General features: G+C 37.1%; 1 protein-coding gene across 1 annotated transcript in view; it reads left to right on the top strand.

The window, feature by feature from the left end:
- The first annotated feature begins 16623 nt into the window (after positions 1–16623).
- The window catches only part of Pde1a (phosphodiesterase 1A), a 362766-nt gene continuing 357726 nt past the window's right edge, over positions 16624–21663 (top strand). Inside the window, exons 1-2 of the mRNA XM_070019653.1 lie at positions 16624–16726; positions 18252–18320. The gene's annotated coding sequence lies outside the window, so the exon portion shown is untranslated. The remainder of the gene's footprint in view (positions 16727–18251; positions 18321–21663) is intronic.

The raw sequence follows: 21663 nt of genomic DNA on the forward strand, positions 1-21663 counted from the left end.
TAGCATTCCCTGAATTGCAGCAGCCACCTGTCTCTTAGCAATCACATGGCATTGAGCTTGTGAGTCTATGTTTTTTCTTGTCCAGAATGTGAAGCACTTAGGTTGAAGTGCCCACCATTCTCCACCTCATCTTAACTCATTATCTATACAATTGTCCCTATTTTCACCAAAGTTCACATTCTGTGGCCATGGGGTGGAGAACAGGAAAACCACTTATTCTGAATGACACAATTCCACCCAAAAGACATTCTTAGAGATACACTAAATTCCTTATTTCAGGAAGGCAGATTTAGGAAATTAAAATGATTTATTTTTAGTAATGAAAGGAGTAGTTTGTTTGGAAGATGCTGATAGCCTGAAGGGAATGGAAATAAAGTCTGGGTATTTGTCTGTCTTTAATGAAGCTAGATCACTGTAATAAAATCCAATATAATGTGTGTTGATAGACTATGGGGACAAGAGGTTTTTACAAAGCATTCTCTTGTCTTGTGGAATGAATATCCTTTACACATGTTCATCCCAGCCCTATTCATGTGTGCCAGTTTGTTATATTAACTTGTGAGTCATTTAGATTTGAAGACTGACTTATCTTTTTCTTTACCACATGCTTACTTCCTGATCTGAAGGAAATTGGTCTTTCTTCACTCTTAAACTTATCCTCTTTTCAGGCTTATTCCCACAGTGTCAGTTGGAGTGGCTACATATACCACTAGCCCTTGGATGGGTGCTGAGGCTGCCTGAAAATGATCTCAATCCTTTGCAGATAAAGTCATCATTTGTGTTTCTTGAGCTATTTGAGAATAGAGACTGAGCAGTCTAACAAAGTGCCTGACTTTTAGTGCTTATTGAAAACCTTTATGTGCCTGCCATTATTCTAAGACAGTGTTCTTCCATTTTCTAGATGAGATGGCCAAATGTAGGCCTAGACAAAGGTTCATTAGTGAGTTAGTGTGCCAAAGCACGGAGTTGAAGAGGGACTTGTACCAGGGTGAGGTCAGCTCTAATCAGCAGCTTCAGCTTTCTATGTAGATGGCCAAGGGATACATACTTTTAAAACCTACCACAAGACATTGATGTCGACTAAATTTGGCTTACTGTTTTACGCTTATAATCTACAAGGTAGAATTAATGTCCGCAAGCTTGCAAATTTGTTTTCGGGCTATTTACTTCATTAAAAAAGAAAGCACTTCCTCCCCTTTTTGTGTGAATAGGTGACTAATGCACATTTTACAAAGCAGAAAAACCATTCCATTTCCTTAAAATGTGACTTAGGAATTATATTTCTTTGAGGCCAGAGTAGAACCTTAATGTTTTTTCTTTACCAGAAAAAAAGTACAATGTAGCCTGCTGTTGTTGAAACAAGGTTAACATATGAGACCAGATAAAGTCAGTCCTACAGTGACCCTGTTACTGTTTCTCTGTCTATTCCTCCATATCCCTTCTGATCTTACAATAAAGCCCATTTATGGACATTCATTACAATTTGCTTTTTCTATAAAATGGAAATAGCATCCTTTTAAGTCTGTGTATGAAATAGCTACTTTATTTTTTAAAATAACAACATAATAATTTTCTATTGCATAAATGCACTTTTTCAATCAATTCCTTTCTGATAAGCACACAGTTTGCTTTTAGGATCTCATAACTCTTTACTATTAAATGATGAACTTATTAAGGCTGAATTTATTGGTCACATTACATATGTACATTGTTTTTTGGCCAGTCCTGGGGCTTGAACTCAGGGCCTGGACACTGTCCCTAAACTTCTTTTGCTCTAGGCTAGCATTCTTCCACTTGAGCCACAGTACCACTTTTGGCCTTTTCTGTTTATGTGGTGCTGAAGAATTGAATCCAGGGCTTCATGAATGCAAGGCAAGCATTTTACCACTAAGCCACATTCTCAGCCCACATGTATACCTTTTTAAATAGATGATACCAGATCGTTACCCAAATGTTGGTTAGTTTAAACCTTTATAATGTAGACTTTTTAGAAATCAGATAATATTACCTTTCTGATATTAAAAACCTTAAAGTCTCTGTTGTTAATTACCTCCATTATTGAATTACCTCCTTTATCCTGAAAAAAATATATAAAGTCAGATGATAGTCATATAAGGTATAAAAGAAAGCCCTTAAATTTGCTTCCTGTTTTCTTTCTAAGTAAATAGGGAGGTTACAAATGAAAGAAACATAGGTTCAGTTTTGTCATGAGAGTCTATCAATTATGGCGACTCGTAACTTGGGCTTTTTATAGACCATAGCCAACAGGAGAAAGAGCAAAAGCTTTATATCTTGTGCAAAGATATTTTTAATTCTACAATTGTAACTAAACTCTTCCTTGCTCTTATTCATTGATAGAGCTCTACTAATTCACTATACAATTCTATACAATTCTCTGACTCTCATAATAGTTGATCCCTCTGACTCTTGTCCTAGTTATTCTTAAAAGTAATAGTCTATGGGAAGTCTTTCCCTGTTTCTTGGCATTTCAAACGTCAAAGAAGATAATATAGAAGACATTTGGCTCTCCAAGTTCTGTTATCTGGGGGAAAGGGTTTCTCTTCATCAATTTAATCAGACTCTATGTTTATAGAACTGACAAATCTGCACACTCAGGATGAGACAGAAAGTTTATTCTAATTAATTATTCTTAATTTGGAAACAATATAAATATTTAAATCAGGGCCTGGGAAGGTGGCTCAGTGGTAGGGCGCTTGCCTTGCATGCATGAGGCCCTGGGTTCGATTCCTCAGCCCCACATAAGCAAAAAGTAAAAAGCCGGAAGTGGTGCTGTGGCTCAGGTGGTAGAGCGCTAGCCTTGAGCTGAAAAAGCTGAGGGACAGTGTCCAGGCCCAGAGTTCAGTCCCCACGACCAGACCAAAAAAAAAAAAAATTTAAATCAGTGTGATAGCATGGGATAGTAGAAAGATGTCAGATGGAACCGAGCTGGAAACAACTTCATCTCAGAGTGGTTTTTTGTAGACTTTGTTAAGTTAATTATGTTCTCTGAAATTGGGCTAAAATACTAACTTTTCAGACTCAGATGAAAAGTAAATCAGCAGTGACAAAAAGTAGATAAGTTAGGCCAAGAAAATTAAAAACTTCTGTGTCTCAGATTCAATCAATAGACAGAAATAAAAATCCATGAAATGAGAAGACTACATGTAAGTCATTTATCTGAGATAATTAATATTCAGAATATATAAAGAATTCTTACAACTAAGGATACAAATCAAAAACCAATTAAAAGATAGACAAGAAATTTAAATAGACTTTTGCCAGTTAAGCTATACAAATGACCAATAAGTACATGAAAAGATGTTCGTGTTTACCAGTCACTAAAGAAATGCAAATTAAAGCTATAAAACCACAGATACCATATCTCATGCTCACTAGTCTGACGGCTACCAAGGAAGCCAGGAAAACAAACAAGCAAGAAGTGTTGGCAAGACTTAGAAAAATTAGAACCCTATGTATATTAGTAGGGTTGTAAAATGATGTCACTACTTTTGAATAAAGTATGATGGTCCCTTAAATAATTAAAGTTAGAAGTACCATATGGTCCAGCCATTCCACTTTTGCATATGTACTTAAAAGGGTTGAGAGCAGGATCTTGAAGAGGTAATTGTACACTCAAGTTCCATAGAGGCATTATTCACAGCCATTAAGTAGACTAGTGGCCACTGCTAACGGATAACTGGATAGACAAATGTAGTGTATACTTCACTACACACACACACACACACACACACACACACACACACACACAGAGTTGAATGTTTACTCAGCCTTAGAAGGGAACGATTTTCTGACATATTTTACAACACAAATGAATCTTGAGAACATTTTATTAAATGAAACAAACACAAAAAGACACAAAAAGACAAACACATATCATTCCACTTCATGCAGTTCCTAAAGTCATCAGTTCACAGCAAGTAGTGTTTGTCAGGTGCCAGTGAAGAGAAGAATGGAGAGATTTTGTGTAATGGATGAACACTATCAGTTTTGCAAGATGAAATAAATTTTAGAGATGGATAACAGGAATAGGGACAGGTATTGTATTCAACCCACAAACTCAAAAGTACCTAGGATCACAAATTTGATGTTTATTTTATTATAATTTTTAAAAACTGAGACAAATAACATACATGTAAACTTAGTGTGTGTCCTTATACATAGTAGCTGTGTTTGCTATCTTTGTTGCTATCGCAAGATGTCTTAGATGTTGGCTCAGGTTTGGGGGTTTTAGATTGTGACTGGCTGACCACGTTGCTTTGGGCCTATGAGGAGAAAGCAGCATGGAAAAAGTATATGATGAAGCAAAACTGCTTATCTCCTTGCCTGGAAGCCAGAGAGAAGATGGGAGGCGAGTTCCACAATTCCCTTCAAGGATGTGCTTTAGTTCAAATGATGTAAAGACTTCCTGCTAGGTTCTACTTCTTAAAAATTCACACAACTATCCAGTCATGTCAAGATGGAGACCAAATCTTTAATGTGTGGGATTTAGGGGGGGCATTACAGGTCCAAATTTTACATGTGGGTGATCAACAAATAGTACTTTTCATCATAGCATGAATGGTCAATTACTACTTTTGTATGACTTACTTTTTAATGGATAAAAAACCTTTAAATTATCCAGTCAGATGAAGAAAAGACAAAGTAGTACAATAGACACCTGTATGCCCTTAGCCAAGACTCAACAAGTATTTTTCCATATTCAATATATAATGTATAGGATATTTACATATAACATATATATAGATCCTTGTATTGCTGTTTTATTAGAATTTTATACGCTACATAAAATATATATTTGCTGAATCTTTTTTTTCCATTGTGAAAATACCATAGAGAGGGGTTACAATTACATGGGCAAGGTAATGAGTGCATTTCTTCTTAAGCATTGTTGCCTCCTCCTTTGTTTCCCCTTACCATTCCTTCTCATCACTCCCTTCCCTCACACCCCCTCCCGCCACCCCAGAGCCAAAGTTGTAAAGTTCACTTTCGACATAACATCTTGTACATCTCATTGTTGCAATGGATCCACCTGTATCCCTATTTAAACAATTAGTTTTTTCCCTTCACCTCCACAAATTATACCAACATCAAGTACAGTAAAAACAGGGGTTATACCGTGCGGGAGGGACATACAAAGCAACAAAGAAATATCTTATAAATATGTTAGAAACAATAGCCAGAAAGAAAAAAAAAACATTTGAATCCTTATCTTGGGGATCATTTCCCTTAACATCAACTTATCTGACCGTTTCTGCTTGTCTCAGACATATACTAGTTATTGCAAATAAGGGAAACCATGGGACCTATGTTTCTTTGGGCCTGGCTTACTTTACTTAATATAATTTTTTCCAAGTCTTGCCATTTTCTAACAAATGGGGCAATGTCATTCTTTCTGATGGAGGCATAGAAATCCATTGTGTATATATACCACATTTTTTGATCCATTCATCTACTGAGGGGCATCTGGGTTGGATCCATATCTTAGCTATGGTAAATAATGCTGCAATAAACATAGTTGTGCTGGTAGCTTTAGTATGGTCTTGTTTGTGATCATTGGGGTAAATGCCCCAAAGTGGGATTGCTGGGTCATAGGGGAGCTCTATGTTGAGTCTATTAACCACTTTCCAAAGTGGTTGAACAAGTTTACACTCCCACCAACAATGTAGTAGGGTTCCCTTCTGTCCACATCCCCTCCAGCATCTGTTGTTATTAGAGTTCTTGATTACAGCCATTCTAACTGGAGTGAGGTGGAATCTCAATGTTGTTTTGATTTTCATTTCTTTTATGCCTAGGGAGGTTGAGCATTTCTTCATGTGTCTATTGGCCATCCTTCTTTCCTCTTCAGGGAAGTTTCTCTTTAAGTCTTTAGCCCACTTATTTATTGGGCAGTTGTTCCTTTTGAGGATTTGTTGTTGGGGGATTTAATTTTTTGAGTTCCAGGTATATTTTAGATATGTGACCTTTGTCCCTTGTATGGCTAGTGGGCTTTCTATTGATCTTGCTAGCTATGTCCTTTGCCATGTTTGCTCTGAAATTTCCTGCAGTTCCATTTGTCCAACCTTTCTTTGATTTCTTTGATTTGTCTGAGTCTCTTTTAAAAAAATTTCGGCCTGTGCCAAGGAGACCTAGGGTTTCTCCTGTTCCGTCCCGTAATATTTTCAGGGTGTCTGCTTTGACTCTAAGATCTTTGATCCATTTGGAGTTGATTCTGGTCCAGGTGATATATAAGGATCTAGCTTTAGTTTTCTACAAGTGATTAACCAATTTTGCCAGCACCATTTACTGAAGAGGCTGTCTTTCTTCCATTCTATTTTTTATTTTTTTTTTTAATTTAATTTAATTTTATTTGTGAACATACTGTACAGAGGGGTTACAATTACATGGGCAAGATAATGCGTACATTTCTTACCAAGCATTGCACCCTCCTCTTTGGTTTACCCTTCACATCCCTTCCCAGCCTCCCCCCTCCCCCCCAATCCCAATCCTTCTCCTTCCCCCCACCCCCGCCCCGCACCGACGTTGTAAAGCTCGTTTTGGACATGACAACTTGTACTTCTCATTGTTGTAACAGGTCCACCTGTATCCTTAAACAACTGGTTTTTCCCCATCTCCTCCACAAGTTATACTGACATCAAATATAGTGAAAGCAGGGGTTATACTGTGGGGGGAGGGACATACAAAGCAACAAAGAGATAATCTTATAAATGCGTTAGAAACACATGCATGAAATAAAAAAACATTAAGATACATATCTAAGGATTCGTTTTCCTGACCTCACATTATCTGACCTTTTCCGCTTAACTCATACATATACTAGATATTTCAAATAAGGGAAACCATGGGACCTATGTTTCTTTGGGCCTGGGTTACTTCACTTAATATAATTTTTTCCAAGTTTTTCCATTTCCTAACAAATGGGGCAATGTCATTCTTTCTGATGGAGGCATAGAATTCCATTGTGTATATATACCACATTTTCTTGATCCATTCATCTGCTGAGGGACATCTGGGTTGGTTCCATATCTTAGCTATGGTAAATAATGCTGCAATAAACATAGTTGTGCTGGTAGCTTTAGTCTGGTCTTGTTTGTAAACATTTGGGTAAATGCCCAAAAGTGGGATTGCTGGGTCATAGGGGAGTTCTATGTGAAGTCTTTTGAGGAACCTCCATACTGCTTTCCAAAGTGGTTGAACAAGTTTACATTCCGACCAACAATGAAGTAAGGTTCCTTTCTGTCCACATCCCCTCCAGCATCTGTTGTTGTTAGAGTTCTTGATTTTTGCCGTTCTACCTGGGGTGAGGTGATATCTCAATGTTGTTTTGATTTGCATTTCTTTTATGGCTAGGGATGTTGAACATTTCTTCATGTGTCTATTGGTCATCCTTCTTTCTTCTTCAGAGAAGTTTCTCTTTAAGTCTTTCACCCACTTATTTATTGGGCAGTTGTTTCTTTGAGGATTTGTTGTTGGGGGGTTTAATTTTTTGAGTTCCAAGTATATTTTAGATATGAGACCCTTGTCCGTTGTATGGCTAGTAAAGATCTTCTCCCAATCGGTGGGCTTTCTATTGATCTTGCTAGCTATGTCATTTGCCCTGCAAAAGCTCTGCAACTTTATGCAATCCCATTTGTCCAACCTTTCTTTGATTTGTTGTGTTTCTGGGCCTCTATTTAAAAAATTTCGGCCTGAGCCAAGGAGACCTAGGGTTTCTCCTATTCCATCCTGTAATGTTTTCAGAGTGTCTGCTTTGAGTTCAAGGTCTTTGATCCATTTGGAGTTGATTCTGGTGCAGGGTGATATATAAGGATCTAGCTTTAGTTTTCTACAAGTAGTTAACCAATTTTGCCAGCACCATTTACTGAAGAGGCTGTCTTTCTTCCATTCTATTGTTTTAGCTCCTTTATCGAAGATTAGATGGCTATAGGTCTGTAGGTTCATTTCTGGGTTTTCAATTCTATTCCATTGGTCCTGAGGTCTGTTCTTATGCCAATACCAAGCTGTTTTGATTACTATGGCTTTATAGTAGAGTTTGAAATTTGGTATTGATATTCCTCCAGCAGTGTTCTTTCCATTGAGGAGCGTTTTTGCTATTCGGGGTCTTTTATTGTTCCATATGAATTTTTGGATTGCCTCTTCTATTTCCTTGAAGAATGAGGGTGGAATTTTGATAGGTATCGCATTGAATTTGTAGATAGCCTTGGAATGTATTGCCATTTTCACGATGTTAATCTTTCCAATCCAGGAGCATGGGAGGCTTTGCCATTTTTTTAGTTCTGTGTTGATTTCCTTTTTCAAGATTTTAAAGTTTTCATCATAGAGGTCCTTCATTTCTTTAGTTAAGTTAATTCCTAGGTATTTTATTTTTTGTGGGGCTATTACAAATGGAGTTGCTTTCCTAATTTCAGCCACACTTTTCTCATTGTTGGCATACAGAAAAGCCATTGATTTTGGGGGATTAATTTTATACCCTGCTACTTTGCCAAAGTTTTGAATCAGCTTGAGTAATTTGGGAGTGGAGTCTATGGGATTCTTTAAATACAAGATCATGTCATCTGCAAAGAGGGAGAGTTTTATTTCTTCTTTCCCTTTTTGGATCCCCTTTATGACTGCATCTTGTCTTATTCCTGTAGCTAGGCATTCTAATACTAGATTGAAGAGAAGTGGAGAGAGTGGGCATCCTTGTCTTGTTCCTGAGTTAAGAGGAAATGGCTTTAGTTTTTCACCATTGAGTATAATGCTGGCTGTAGGTTTGTCATATACAGCCTTTATTGTATTGAGGAATGTTCCATGGATTCCTAATTTTTCCAAAACCTTCATCATGAAGGGGTGTTGGATCTTGTCGAATGCTTTTTCTGCATCTATTGAGATAACCATGTGGTTCTTATTCTTGCTCCTTTTGATGTGATGAATAATATTAATTGATTTGTGTATATTGAACCAGCTTTGCATCCCTGAAATGAATCCTGTTTGATCGTGGTGTATGATTTTTTGGATGAATTGTTGAAGTCGATTGGCCAAAATTTTGTTGAGAAGTTTTGCATCAATATTCATCAAAGAAATGGGTCTATAGTTCTCTTTCTTTGATGAGTCCCTGCCTGGTTTTGGGATGAGGGTTATGATGGCTTCATAGAATGTGTTCGGTAGTGAGCTTTCTCTTTCAATTTCATTGAAGAGTTGGAGGAGTATTGGTGTGAGCTCTGCTTTGAAGGCCTTGTAAAATTCCGCTGTAAAACCATCTGGTCCTGGACTTTTCTTAGCTGGGAGGTCTCTTATTGCTGTTTCTATTTCAGTGCTTGATATGAGCCTGTTAATATAGTTTAACTCATCTTGGTTTAGTTTTGGCATGTCAATATTTGCTAGGAAAAGGTCCATTTCTGTCAAGTTCTCAAACTTATTAGCATAAAATTTTGAGAAGTATTCCCTTATAATGTTCTGAATCTTGGTTGTTTCCGTGGTGATGTTTCCATTCTCATCTCTGAGTTTAATAATTTGTGTGTGTTCTCTTCTTTTTCTGATAAGATTTGCTAAGGGTCTGTCAATTTTGTTAATTTTTTCGAAGAAGCAACTCTTTGTTTTGTTGATTCTTTCTATAGATTTTTTGGATTTGAATTCATTTAATTCTGATTTAATTTTGATTATTTCTTTCTGTCTACTGGATTCGGGTTTATCTTGCTGCTCTTTTTCAAGGAGGTTTAGATGTGTCATTAAATTGTTAGTTTCAGATCTCTCCAATTTGTTGATGTAGGAGCTCAGAGCTATAAACTTGCCTCTGAGTACTGCCTTTGCTGTGTCCCAGAGGAGCTGGTAATTTGTGTGTTCATTTTTGTTGAACAGCATGAACATTTGAATTTCCTTTCTAATCTCTTCCATGACCCACTCTTGATTCAACAGTGTGTTGTTCAGCCTCCATGTGATACCGGACTTTCTTTGGTGGCTTTTGGTGTTGAGTTCTAATTTTATTCCCTTGTGGTCAGAGAGAATGCAAGGTATAACTTCAATGTTTCTGAATTTAGACAAGTTTGCTTTGTGGCCTAAAATGTGATCTATTTTAGAAAACGTTCCATGTGCTGCTGAGAAAAACGTGTATTCTGATGCTGCTGGGTGAAATGTTCGGTAAATGTCTGTTAAGTCTAGTTGATCTATGCAGCTGTTTAGATCTGCGGTTTCTCTGTTGAGTTTTTGCCGAGTTGATCTATCTAGTGGGGAGAGTGGTGTGTTAAAATCCCCCACAATTAATGTCTTTGGATCTATATGGGATTTGAGGGAAAGTAGTGTTTCTTTGATAAATTTGGGTGCTGCATTGTTTGGCGAATAGATATTTAGAATTGTAATATCCTCCTGAAGGAGAGATCCTTTAATTAGTATGTAGCGACCTTTATCTCTTCTCACGAATTTTAATTTGAAGTCTATTTTATCTGATATTAGGATTGCAACTCCCGCCTGTTTATGGGGGCCGTTTGCTTGGTAGATTTTGTTCCAGCCTTTAACATTGAAAAGGTGTTTGTTTTTACGGGCAAGATGTGACTCCTGCAGGCAGCAGATAGAAGGGTCTTGTTTTTTAATCCAACTAGACAGTCTATGTTGCTTAATTGGAGAGTTCAGTCCCTTAACGTTAAGAGATAGGACTGAGAGGTATTTAGGAGTTCCTGCCATGTTATCCTCCTTCTTGGGGACTGCGAAAACTGGGTTCTTCTTATGGTTCTTGGATTCTCAGTTTGGGTGCAGTTTCTTGGCCTTTGTTGCGGTCTTGTTGGTTTTCTATGTGTAGGGCATCTTTAAGAATCTTTTGTAGGGCTGGTTTGGTGGAGATGTTTCAATTTTTCTTTGCTATGGAAGGTTTTTATTTGGCCTTCAGTTATGAAGGAGAGTTTAGCTGGGTACAGTATTCTTGGTTGATAGTTGTTTGTTTTTAGGGCATGGCATACATCATTCCAGGCTGTTCTTGCTTTGATTGTCTCTGCTGAGAAATCTGAGATGATTCTAATTGGTTTCCCTTTATAGGTGATTACCCTTTTCTCCTTGACAGCTTTAAGGATCTTTTCCTTGGTCTGAGTTGATCCTGTGTGGATTATAATGTGACAGTGGGATGTCCTATTCTGGTCTGGTCTATTTGGGGTTCTAAAAGCTTCTTGTATCTGAATAGGCCTATCTTTTTGCATGTTTGGGAAGTTCTCTGCTAGGATCCTGTTAAACAAATTTCGTAGACCATTAATTTCTGTTTCTAGGTGCTCCTCTACACCCATTATCCTTAGATTAGGCCTTCTGGTGGTGTCTTCCAGGTGTTGGATAGATCTATCATATTTCTTGGACTTGTCTTGGATGGTTGTATGTTCTTTCTCTATAATATCTAGGCTGTCTCCAATCCCTGAGCTTCGATCTTCTGCATGGTCTAACCTGCTGTCAACATTCTCTACTTTGTTTTTTATCTCTTTTCCTTCTAATTGGTCAGCTTTGATGGCTTCAAGTTCTTTGTTGAAGCTCTGTTTTAGGTCTTGTATGAACTTCTTTACTTCCTTAATTTGGTGTTCAGTGTTTGTTCTCAAATCACTTAGTTGATTGGTTATGGTTTCTTTGGACTCCCATTCCTTCTGTTGGGTTCCATTCAGCATTCCCTTTGTGGTCTCCCTGACTTCCTTCAGCTCTTTGTTAATGGATTCCATGAATGCCTTTAGTGATCTTTGTGTATTCTCTACCTGGTCTCTCAATTCCTGTATTGCTTTTTGATTAGCTTCCTCCATGGGATTACTGTAGTTCTCTTTCCTCCCGTTCGTGGGATTCCTGTAGTTCTCTTTTAGTGTTCTCAGCCTGCTCACTCCATTCCTCCCTTTCTCTGAGTATTCTCAAGTTGTTCACGCAAATCCTGTATCAGTTTTTGAGTAGCTTCCTCACGCTTATGATATTCCTGTATAAGCTTTTGGGATGCCTCCTCTCTCTCCCTTTCACGCTCATACATCCTTTGTAAGTTGTCAAACTTCTCATTTATCATGTTTGCCAGCAGTTTTTGTAGAGCTATTTGGGAACTCTCCTCTGGATTATTCATTATCTGTTCTGACCCCTGATTATCAAGATTGGGAATTGAGATATCCGGATTTGCCATTTTTCTTGTGTTTTTCCGGCTTACTCTGCCCATTTGAGATGAAAATAACACCAGTTTTGTGCTAGAACACTATCTTAAGGCAACCATCAATCAAAGTTTGCATTTGTACAGTCCATAATCTACAGATACAATCTAGTTCAACAGATACATCTATTCAACATCAAACAACTATATGTTAATGGGCTTCGAACCGCAGAGAAGAATTTGGAAAACCAGAAATTATTAGGGTTAGGGAGAGATGTGGGTAAAAAATAGGAATAGATTGGTGTGGGGAGGCACAGGGAGAGTTAACTATGTCCTAATCCCAATGCAGGAAATAGGTTGGGTAGGATGCAAGTAGAGAGAGAGAAAAAGAAGAAAGGGAAAGGGAAATGAAAAGAGACCAGAAAAAAAATAGAAACATAAAAATTACTATTATTATGGAGATTAAAAGAGAGGAATGTGAGTAAAGAGAAGGGAAGGGACATAGAGGAGAAGTGAAAACCTTAAAAAATGTTTAAAATATTATATAGGTATAAAGAGGTAGTACTGCTATTAAGGAGTTTAAGTCTCGGAGGTTTTGAATTGAGTAATAAATTTGTGGATTAAGTGTGTACACAATGGGGGATAGGGTCTACTAGTTAACTACGGGTTTATCTGAGGATGTGCAGGACAAGAGTTAAGTCACGTAAAGAAGATCAAAAGAGAGGATAAGGTGCAAAGGATAAGAAAGGGGGAAAAAGATCAGAAGTTCAGTAGAGCTATACAAAAAAAAACAAAGAGATAGTTAAGAAAGAAAGAAAAAGAGAAAGAAGACAAGAAAAGAAAGGAAAACACACATTCACGTAATCCTAAAATAAAAATTATAAGAGGAAAAAAAGTTACTGGAAAACAATTATTTTTTCAAAAAAGGCAAAAATTAAAGATTAATAAACTTTTTAGAAAAGGAAAAAAATTTTTTTATATATATAAGGTACCAAAAAAAAAGAAAGAAAAGAAGAAGAAGAAAAAAAGTTATTTGATTTTTGTTTTTATTTTTTTGGGAGGGGTGGGAAGAATCCTGTGTCTCCCTTTTGTCTGTAACCAGCCTCTTGTTGGAGTCTCTGGTCAGCTTGAGGTCCTGTGGCTTGATTGGTTTCTTAAGTCAGTTTGTTCGAACAGGCAGAAAAATGCTCTGCTTTACCCGAGATTTTGAGATCCCCCTCCCAGATTAGTTTAATGGAGGGTGATCTGCTTTGAGAGTCACAAAAGAGGGGGTTGTGGTGGTGAGGCCTTTCAACAATCAGTAGCTTTTCCCTGGGGCTATTTTGTGAAAAACTCACAGAGCCCAGCCTGGAGCCATTCTCAGGGTTTCTGTTTTTCAATTGATTTTTGGGGCTGCTAGAGGGAGGGGCAGCCTCTGGCTCTGGTTACCCAGTGAGGAAAGCCACTCTAATGGCTGGCGCCTGAGCTGGGTGACTTTTCCCTGGATGGAGCTGAGTCTGGCAGGTCACTTCGCAGTTCAGTTCTTATGACCTGCTAAATGACTCGTTTTATTCCAAGGCCTGAGTTGGAGCTGGCAGCTCCTCCCAGCTTTGTCGGTATCCAAGATGGAGATCACTGGTGCTGGGGGGGGAGGGGTGGCCTTCCCTCCTCTGCTCCCTGAAAAGGAGTGAGGACGTTGGGCTTCTACTCACGCTGAGTCTTGGATCCTGGGTCGTCTCTGGTCTGCAAACTGCAGGATGAAGATGTCCGCTCCTTGTCGGTTCTTGCTGGTGTTGAGTAGAATCCTCTCGCTCGCTGCATCTGGCTCCTTCATCCCAGACTCTCTGTGTGAGCGCTCAGGTATGGCTCCGGCTGAGGTGGGCGCCACGACCTTGCCGCCGCCGCCGCAGCGGGTGCTGGCAAGTGCTCAGATGTGTCTTCTTGCCTTGGCTTCCCCTCTCTTGTCTAACTCTCTGTCCTGTGATGGCACACTTGGTGTGATTCTCTGGCTTAGGACTGTTCACTGGAACTCTAAAACTGCTTTCTATGCGAGAGCTTGTTCAGATTCCAGCTTCTCCTCCGCCATCTTCCCAGAACTCCCCATTCTATTTTTTAACTCCCTTATCGAAGATTAGATGGCTATAGGCCTGTGGGTTCATTTCTGGGTTTTCAATTCTATTCCATTGGTCCTGAGGTCTCTTCTTGAGTCAGTACCGAGCTGTTTTGATTACTATGGCTTTGTAGTAGAGTTTTAAATTTGGTATTGATATTCCTCCAGCACTGTTCTTTCTGTTAACAATGGTTTTTGCTATTCAGGGTCTTTTATTGTTCCATATGAATTTTTGTATTACCTCTTCTATTTCCATGAAGAATGTGGTTGGAATATTGATAGGTATTGAATTTATTGTTCCATATGAATTTTTGGATTGCCTTTTCTATTTCCATGATGAATGAGGTTAGAATATTGATAGGTATTGAATTTGTAGATAGCTTTGGGAAGTATTGCCATTTTCAGGATCATGGGAGGTTTTTCCACTTTCTAAGTTCTGTTTTGATTTCCTTTTTCAGGTTTTTAAAGTTTCCATCATAGAGGTCCTTCAGTTCTTTGGTTAAGTTAGTTCCTAGGTATTTTATTTTATTTTTTTGTGGGGCTATTACGAATGGAGTTGCTTTCCTGATTTCAGCCATGCTTGTCTCATTGTTGGCATACAGAAAAGCCATTGATTTTTGAGGGTTAATTTTATACCCTGCTACTTTGCCAAAGTTTTGAATCATTTGCTGAACCTTGTAAGACAAATTATCAAAATTATCACATTTTTACCTATTGTTCATTTCTTAATAAGAACAAAATTTTATATACAAAACTATATAATAACTAAGAAGTTGATTGTTTCTATATTGTGTTCAGACATATATGTTTGAAAATCTATCTGCAAAATGTCCTTCCTAAGTTAACCTTTCAAAGCAAGGTCCATTTACAATTTTGATGTTGCATTTGGTCCTTTTGTGTCTTTAGACTCTATTTAAATTCAACCACAACCCCTTATGCTGATTTTCTTGTGACACTTTTTTTTTGAGCTAAGTGTATCTGTGATGAGGCATGTCCCACCTTTCACATTTACAAAAACAAAAGTAAAAGAAGAATAAAAGACTTCCTTATGGCATGACTCAGCTTGTTTTTCTATGTCCTCTAATTCTATCAACCTGAAAAGTGGTTGTGAATTCCCAGTGAGATTCAGATGAGACATTTTTTCACTGGATGCCCTCCCCAGTGATATCCTTATATTATTTCCCAACAGCCACACAAAGGCAAATTGTCTCTCCCCCCCCCCCCGCCCCCCACCCCCCCCCCCCCGCCGTGTCCTGAGAGTTTGCTAAAAGTGATTGTTGGCTTATGTGAGAGTCATTCACATATTTACACAGTAAGGACATGGTATCATTGCCAGTTTGTGGAATAATGCAGGACACAGCCTGCTCCTCACCAGCCTCCTGTCAAATGACTTTGCCCTTTTTTGGTCTTTGACTAAATCATTATAAAATTGGATATTTTAAAATGGTGATGAATTAAAATTCAGCTTCAAAGGTAAGTTAGATACTGCATTATTTCCTTTTAATTGTCTATTTTTAGAGTGAAGACTGAGTATATTTTCCATAGTAGCAAATGATATTTGTTTATCTTTCACTTTAAAAAACTCTATGCTTATCTTTGACTTTTAAAACATAATCAACTATGTAAATATGGTTTTGCAATGAAGTAAAACATTTCTTGGCAAGTCTGGGGCTCATATAGATTTGTATCATAACTTTGTTATGTTTTTTTAAACTGGTTCATACTAATTTTGAGTTAAGGTAACAAACTGAACCAAAAGAGGAAGGGAGACTGTTTAACTAACAGCATGGGCTTTGTTTTGCTTGCATTCCTCCTAATAAGTTTTCATATGTACTTGCATAACAAAAGTGCTCTCCTAGACCATGGTGAGACCAAGAATGCTTGTCTGCCCCTCTGCTTCACTCTTCTCAACTGAATGCTCTTCTTGTCCTATCTTTTACTCATCAGGCAAAAATGGCTTTTTGTAGCCCACAAAACACACTCCTGAGAAGACAGTCTGATGACTACACTCTTTCAGTTACAAACTGATACTCAACAGTTATTGAGGGTGTCCAATAGTTCCATGATCCTACAAAGACAGAAACCAACTGTGGAAAGCAGTTTGGAGGTTTCCCCCCAAACACATACACCCCCCCCCCACACACATTGAAGGTGGAAGTATATCTCAGTTGTCTCAGTTGTTGGAGTACTAGCCAATGAGCGAAAGCTTAGATACCAATTTAAGCCCCAGTCTTGGATCAAAAAAGATTAAACACAGAAATACCCTATGATCCAGGAATTCCACTCCTGGACATTTATTCAAAAGATTCTACATTCACCATGGCTACGGTCTGGAATCAGCCCAGATGTTCCTCAATGGAATGGTATATATACACAATGGAATTTTACTCATCCATTAGAAAGAATGATAGTGTACCATTTGTAAAGAAATGGAAAGATCTGGAAAGAACTATGTTAGGTGAAGCAAGTCAGCCTAAAGAGACAAAGGATGCATGTTTTTCCTTATACACAGAAGCTGGATTTAGCTTATGACTTGTAAGGAAATACATTGGATGGTAAGCAAGTATATATACAAATGTATTAACTGAAAGGGGGCAAATTCAAAGGAGAGCTCAAATCATATAATGCCTTAGAAAGGCAAAATCAAAGTTCAAACTAAACACCAGGGAGCTGGTACTTGAAAGGGTCAGGGTCAAGGGGTAAGAGGTAGATGAGTGAAGAGAAGAAAGGGAGAATACAGTTGAGAATTTAATGCCTATCCTACAAAAATAAGAAGAATGAGGGAAAGGTGGGTTGGAAAGGCTGGGCAAGAATGTTGATAGGATGCCATTGATCAAAATAACTTTGTTAAATGGCAACTCCTTTGTACAATTACTTAAAGAAAATAAAAGAATAAAGGCTTTTTCTTCCCAAGAAAATAAACAAGAAAACCCCTACCATCTCTGTATTCTAGGAGCTATGGCTTGGTTTGAAACCACCTTTTTCTCAGGGAGTCAGATGACAGACACTTCAGGTAGAAGAGAAAAATGTTGTGGGCTGTCATAAGGTCATTGAGAGGGTCTGACACATGGTTAGAGTGTCTTAGGAAGGGAACACAGAAGGTCTATTTTAAGTAGGATCTTTTGTGAATAATGAGACATGGCTGAGTGGTTGCTGTGTCGTAGATTTATAACGCTGCTGGCACTAAGGGTCATGATCCCCTTTCTGAAAAGCTGCCATGGTATTAGAGATGTGAAAATTACTCAGGCTTTCTTAACCATTCTCAGAAATTAGGCTTACTCTCATTTAAAACATTTTCCATTGGCAATACGTTTGCTTTTTCAAATATCTAGAACATCATTTTGTTTTACATATAGGAAAGCACTGTTAAATATTATCATTAATTCCATAATAAGCAACCTTTGCATATTACCAGTATTTTTATTATAACAATGATAAAGAGGAAGAGATTATTTTCTTGTTTTTCTTTTTTCTTCTTTGTGTCTGTCCTGGAGCTAGAACTCAGCCTGAGCTCTGTCTCTGAGCTTTTCTGCTCAAGGGTAGTCCCTTACCAATTGAGCCACAACTCCACTTCTGGGTTTTTTTGGGGTGGGAGGTTAGTTCATTGGACATAAAGAGTCTCACAGACTTTCCCATTCAGGCTGGCTTCAAACTATGGTCCTCAGACCTCAACCTCCTGAGTAGTTAGGATTACAGGTGCCTGGTAAGATTGTCTTATAGCTTTTGAAGTTTGCCTTCACAGATGAATTCTTACTTTAGATGAAGAAATTAAAATAATAAGAGGCAAAATGAATTTCCGAAAGCTCAGTTTGTAGATAAGCACTTAATCCTACTTTTCTTACATTCTCTGTCTCATTATACCACCTTTATGAGCACTCTATTGCTAAGAACTGATTTTTAGAATAATACTGAGAATATTTGCATCTTTCTTTTCTATTCTCTTCCTTTTAGTAATATTTTCAATCACCTAAATTTCAAAAGGAAGGACATGAAAAATCTGACTTCAAAATTTTAAATTGCAAAGTAGAACCTTCAATTTTATTCATGTTGATAGATTTTTACCATTTTTCTCCTAACTAGAGAGTTCTGAATGAATAACTTGTGTCTATTCATTCAAATGAAAATCTGGGCCACTTCCTCCCTTTTCATGTAAGTATTTAATTATTATCATCTACTTAAAATGAAGTTTTAAAATAGCAGTTATCATGAGCCTCATCTTGGTCTAATAGTCTTAGTAATATTACTATTATATTGCCCCATGAAACCCAATGAAAAAAATGCCATTACTATTCTCACTTCAGAGATAAAGAAGAATGCAAAGGCAAGGATAAGCAATTTACTCAGGGCTTTATAGACAATAATGGGCAGAACCTGAACTCTTGTCGGCAATCTATGAATTTTCCCATGTAGCTTCATATGTTGGATATATAGATAGATTAATATAAAAACTCCACTAAAGAAAAGGAAATTAAAAACATTTAAAAAAAGAAAAGGAAATTTATGTGCTGTTTAAAGAATGCACATTGCTCCAATTAATCCAGGTTTTGTTTCAATGCAGTTTCAAGGGAAAAAATGACTCCACTGAACATTAGCCCTCTATAGCTCTCACTATGTTAGATATCAGGCTTTTCGTCATGGATGCTACAAGAAACATCTTTATAAGCCCATCACTGCGTGTGACATGAGAATGCTACTGAAACATTACATTCTAAAAACCTGTGTATGAAATTTCTCTTAACACTTGTTGATAGGAGAGGGGTTTGGTTATAGTAATAATAGTTTTTTTTTCTTCCTTTCCAATAGTAATTTACAACCAATCACCTTTTCTTTCTCTTTGGTTACCAGGAATGATATATGTAATTCAGTGAACTTATGTTCATCAGAGTAGCAAAGTATGTCATATAAGGTGTGCGGTAAAGCCTGGCACAGGGTAGGGTACTGTACTAAAAGGATGTGTTTTCTTTCCATATGCATTTTATTATACTCTCTACTTCCTCTTTTTGTCTCGACTTCCTATTTTTCTTGTTTCAGCTTGTTATTAACATTTTATCACCATTTTTTGAATGTTTGATGTAAGTGCCCTCAAATCTCTCATCAAATAAGGCAGGTACAAGCTCATGTCCCCAAATTCCAGGAACACAGAGGAGCAAAAGGCCTTGTCTCTGGTCTTATGAAGCTCAGATGTAGTTGGGAAGGTAACATACTGACACAGTCAGATTGTCAATGAATATGCACTGAGGTCCACAGAGAAGCTAGATGAAAATATACAGCGTGAGTTTTGAATGAGGTGTGAGGAAATTGGGAAATACCATGGCAACAGAAAGTAAACTAGTCGTACAAAGGACCAGAAATACTCCAGTAAGACTAGTATGGAAGAGAGAAGGATTTCTAAGAAAGGAGAATTCCTTGAACCGGGAGATAGTAATGGAAATGACAATGGCAGATTGCTAGTTGTGTGCCCCAATATCCATGCTCAGGTCTCCCTCCATTGCAGAACATTGTCAGAAGAGTCATATAAACTGGGACTCTCAGGAGACTGCCTATTCCTCCTGCATGGCTGGATTACAAACAGGCATGCACCACGTCTGGCTTGTTTGTTGAAACTGGGTCTTACTAAGTGATCGGACCTATGCTCCTCCTGCTCTTTGCCTCCTGAGCAGTTAAGATTACAGATGTGAGCTCATATGTTTGGGTAGAAATGTTACTAAAGAGATTTTATTGAGTGCAGGGAAGATAAGAAGACATAGTTGTTGAAATCTCCCATTTTGGTAGTATTTTGGTTCTAAATGACTAAAATTTTTTCTTTTTGGAAAACAAATCACTATTTGATTCTTAGTTTAGGAACTCCAGGTTTCTTAATCAGAATCTACCAAAGTAAATGAATAGCAGTGCTATAAAGCCCCTTCCTTCTTACAGTAAAGTGTCAGGTATCATCTGGTGGAAAAATCAAGGGCAAATATGAATTGGCTGCCACAAAAAATGATGTTTTCTAGTCATTCTGTTGGAGTTGAGGCTTTTGTGAGAATCAAGTATTACACTTATCAAGTTCCTGATTCTAACTTTCCAAGGTGATATTGCAGCAAGTTGTGATGAAATGTCATCCACACGATGAGTCAGAATGTCACACAACTAAATTTGATCATTGTAAAAGGGAATGTTTCTGCATGAAAAGTGTTATAACTAATTACTAGTAAATGAAAATGAATCAATTAGCCAAGCTTTTAACACTTCAAATTATTCATTGTAAATTATGACTACATAAGAAACAATTTATATGGTTTTCATGGTTGATTCCTTTCTGGAAAAGCAAAAATAAATGATGTCTAGATGTCTAGAAGCAAAACAATTTAAAGTTGTTATCTAGAGTTAAGTTTATAAAGAAATATTTTCACACTAGAGGGAAATAGTGTGCGAGTTAATAGAATACAAAATGGGCATATTAGGTATACACATTTGAGATTGATACACTGTTGAGACATAAAAAAGTGAAAAACTTTAAATCATAATACAATAATAGATACTAGATTTTTACCAAATTCAAGCTCTAAATAAAACAAAAGCTATCAAATTGTTTACTGTTTCTTTGAGAATCCTTTATAGGAACCAACAGAATGTCAAAATCAACAAGAAAAAAAACCCCAAAATTGCATCCATCAATGATCTTGACATTCAGCTACTAAAAGATTATGAAAACGAGTGCAAAGATCATCCCAAACATGTTTTATACTTACCAATCAAACCTTAAAACAACAGATTTTACAGTTTTGATAGTAAAATCTCTTAAAGTTTTGTGGCTATGGTGGTCAAGATTCAAAATCTTGTTGAAATGATTATTATAGACACGGGCCATTTTTAAAAGTTAATGAGAAATGGTTTCCAAGATTTTCCTAAGCTATGGATGTTAGTGTAAAAGTCCCTGTAGGAACTATACTATGAAAATGTTTTTTGAATTATGTTCTATACACGAAAAAGCTTAGAGTCCTTATTAGGTGATTCAGTTTACGTAAGAATCTATATGTAGATTATGTGGAAAGAATCTTGAAATGGTAGTGTTGATATAATATTCGAAGACAATAGTATAAAATTGAGAAAAGCACCTCAGTGTTCATTGATGAATGGTACCATCTACTGTGATCCTATTATTTTAAATACTAGGTTTATTTTGTAAAATATATTATGAAATATAATAGATTATGAACATGGAAATAGAAACACAAGTGTACAGATAAAATTGGTGAAAATATTGTAAGGAAACCATTATCATGGCTTCCTTAAGCCCAATATCATTTATGAAAATTTAAAATTTGAGAAAATTATGAAAATAAGCTCAGGACAATGCATTCCTCTAAAAATTTCATAGTTTTCATAATTTATAGGGGTGATTTGTGGGTTGTTGATATTCATTACTATTGTAGCTTCCCCATTTTAAAAAATCATTTGCTTGTGCTTTCATGATTATTTTACTCTTGGATAATGTTTAGTTAAAGTATCT

Source organism: Dipodomys merriami, unplaced genomic scaffold, assembly GCF_024711535.1.
Source record: "Dipodomys merriami isolate MVZ:Mamm:240054 unplaced genomic scaffold, mDipMer1.0.p SCAF_1, whole genome shotgun sequence".
Lineage (NCBI taxonomy): Eukaryota > Metazoa > Chordata > Mammalia > Rodentia > Heteromyidae > Dipodomys > Dipodomys merriami.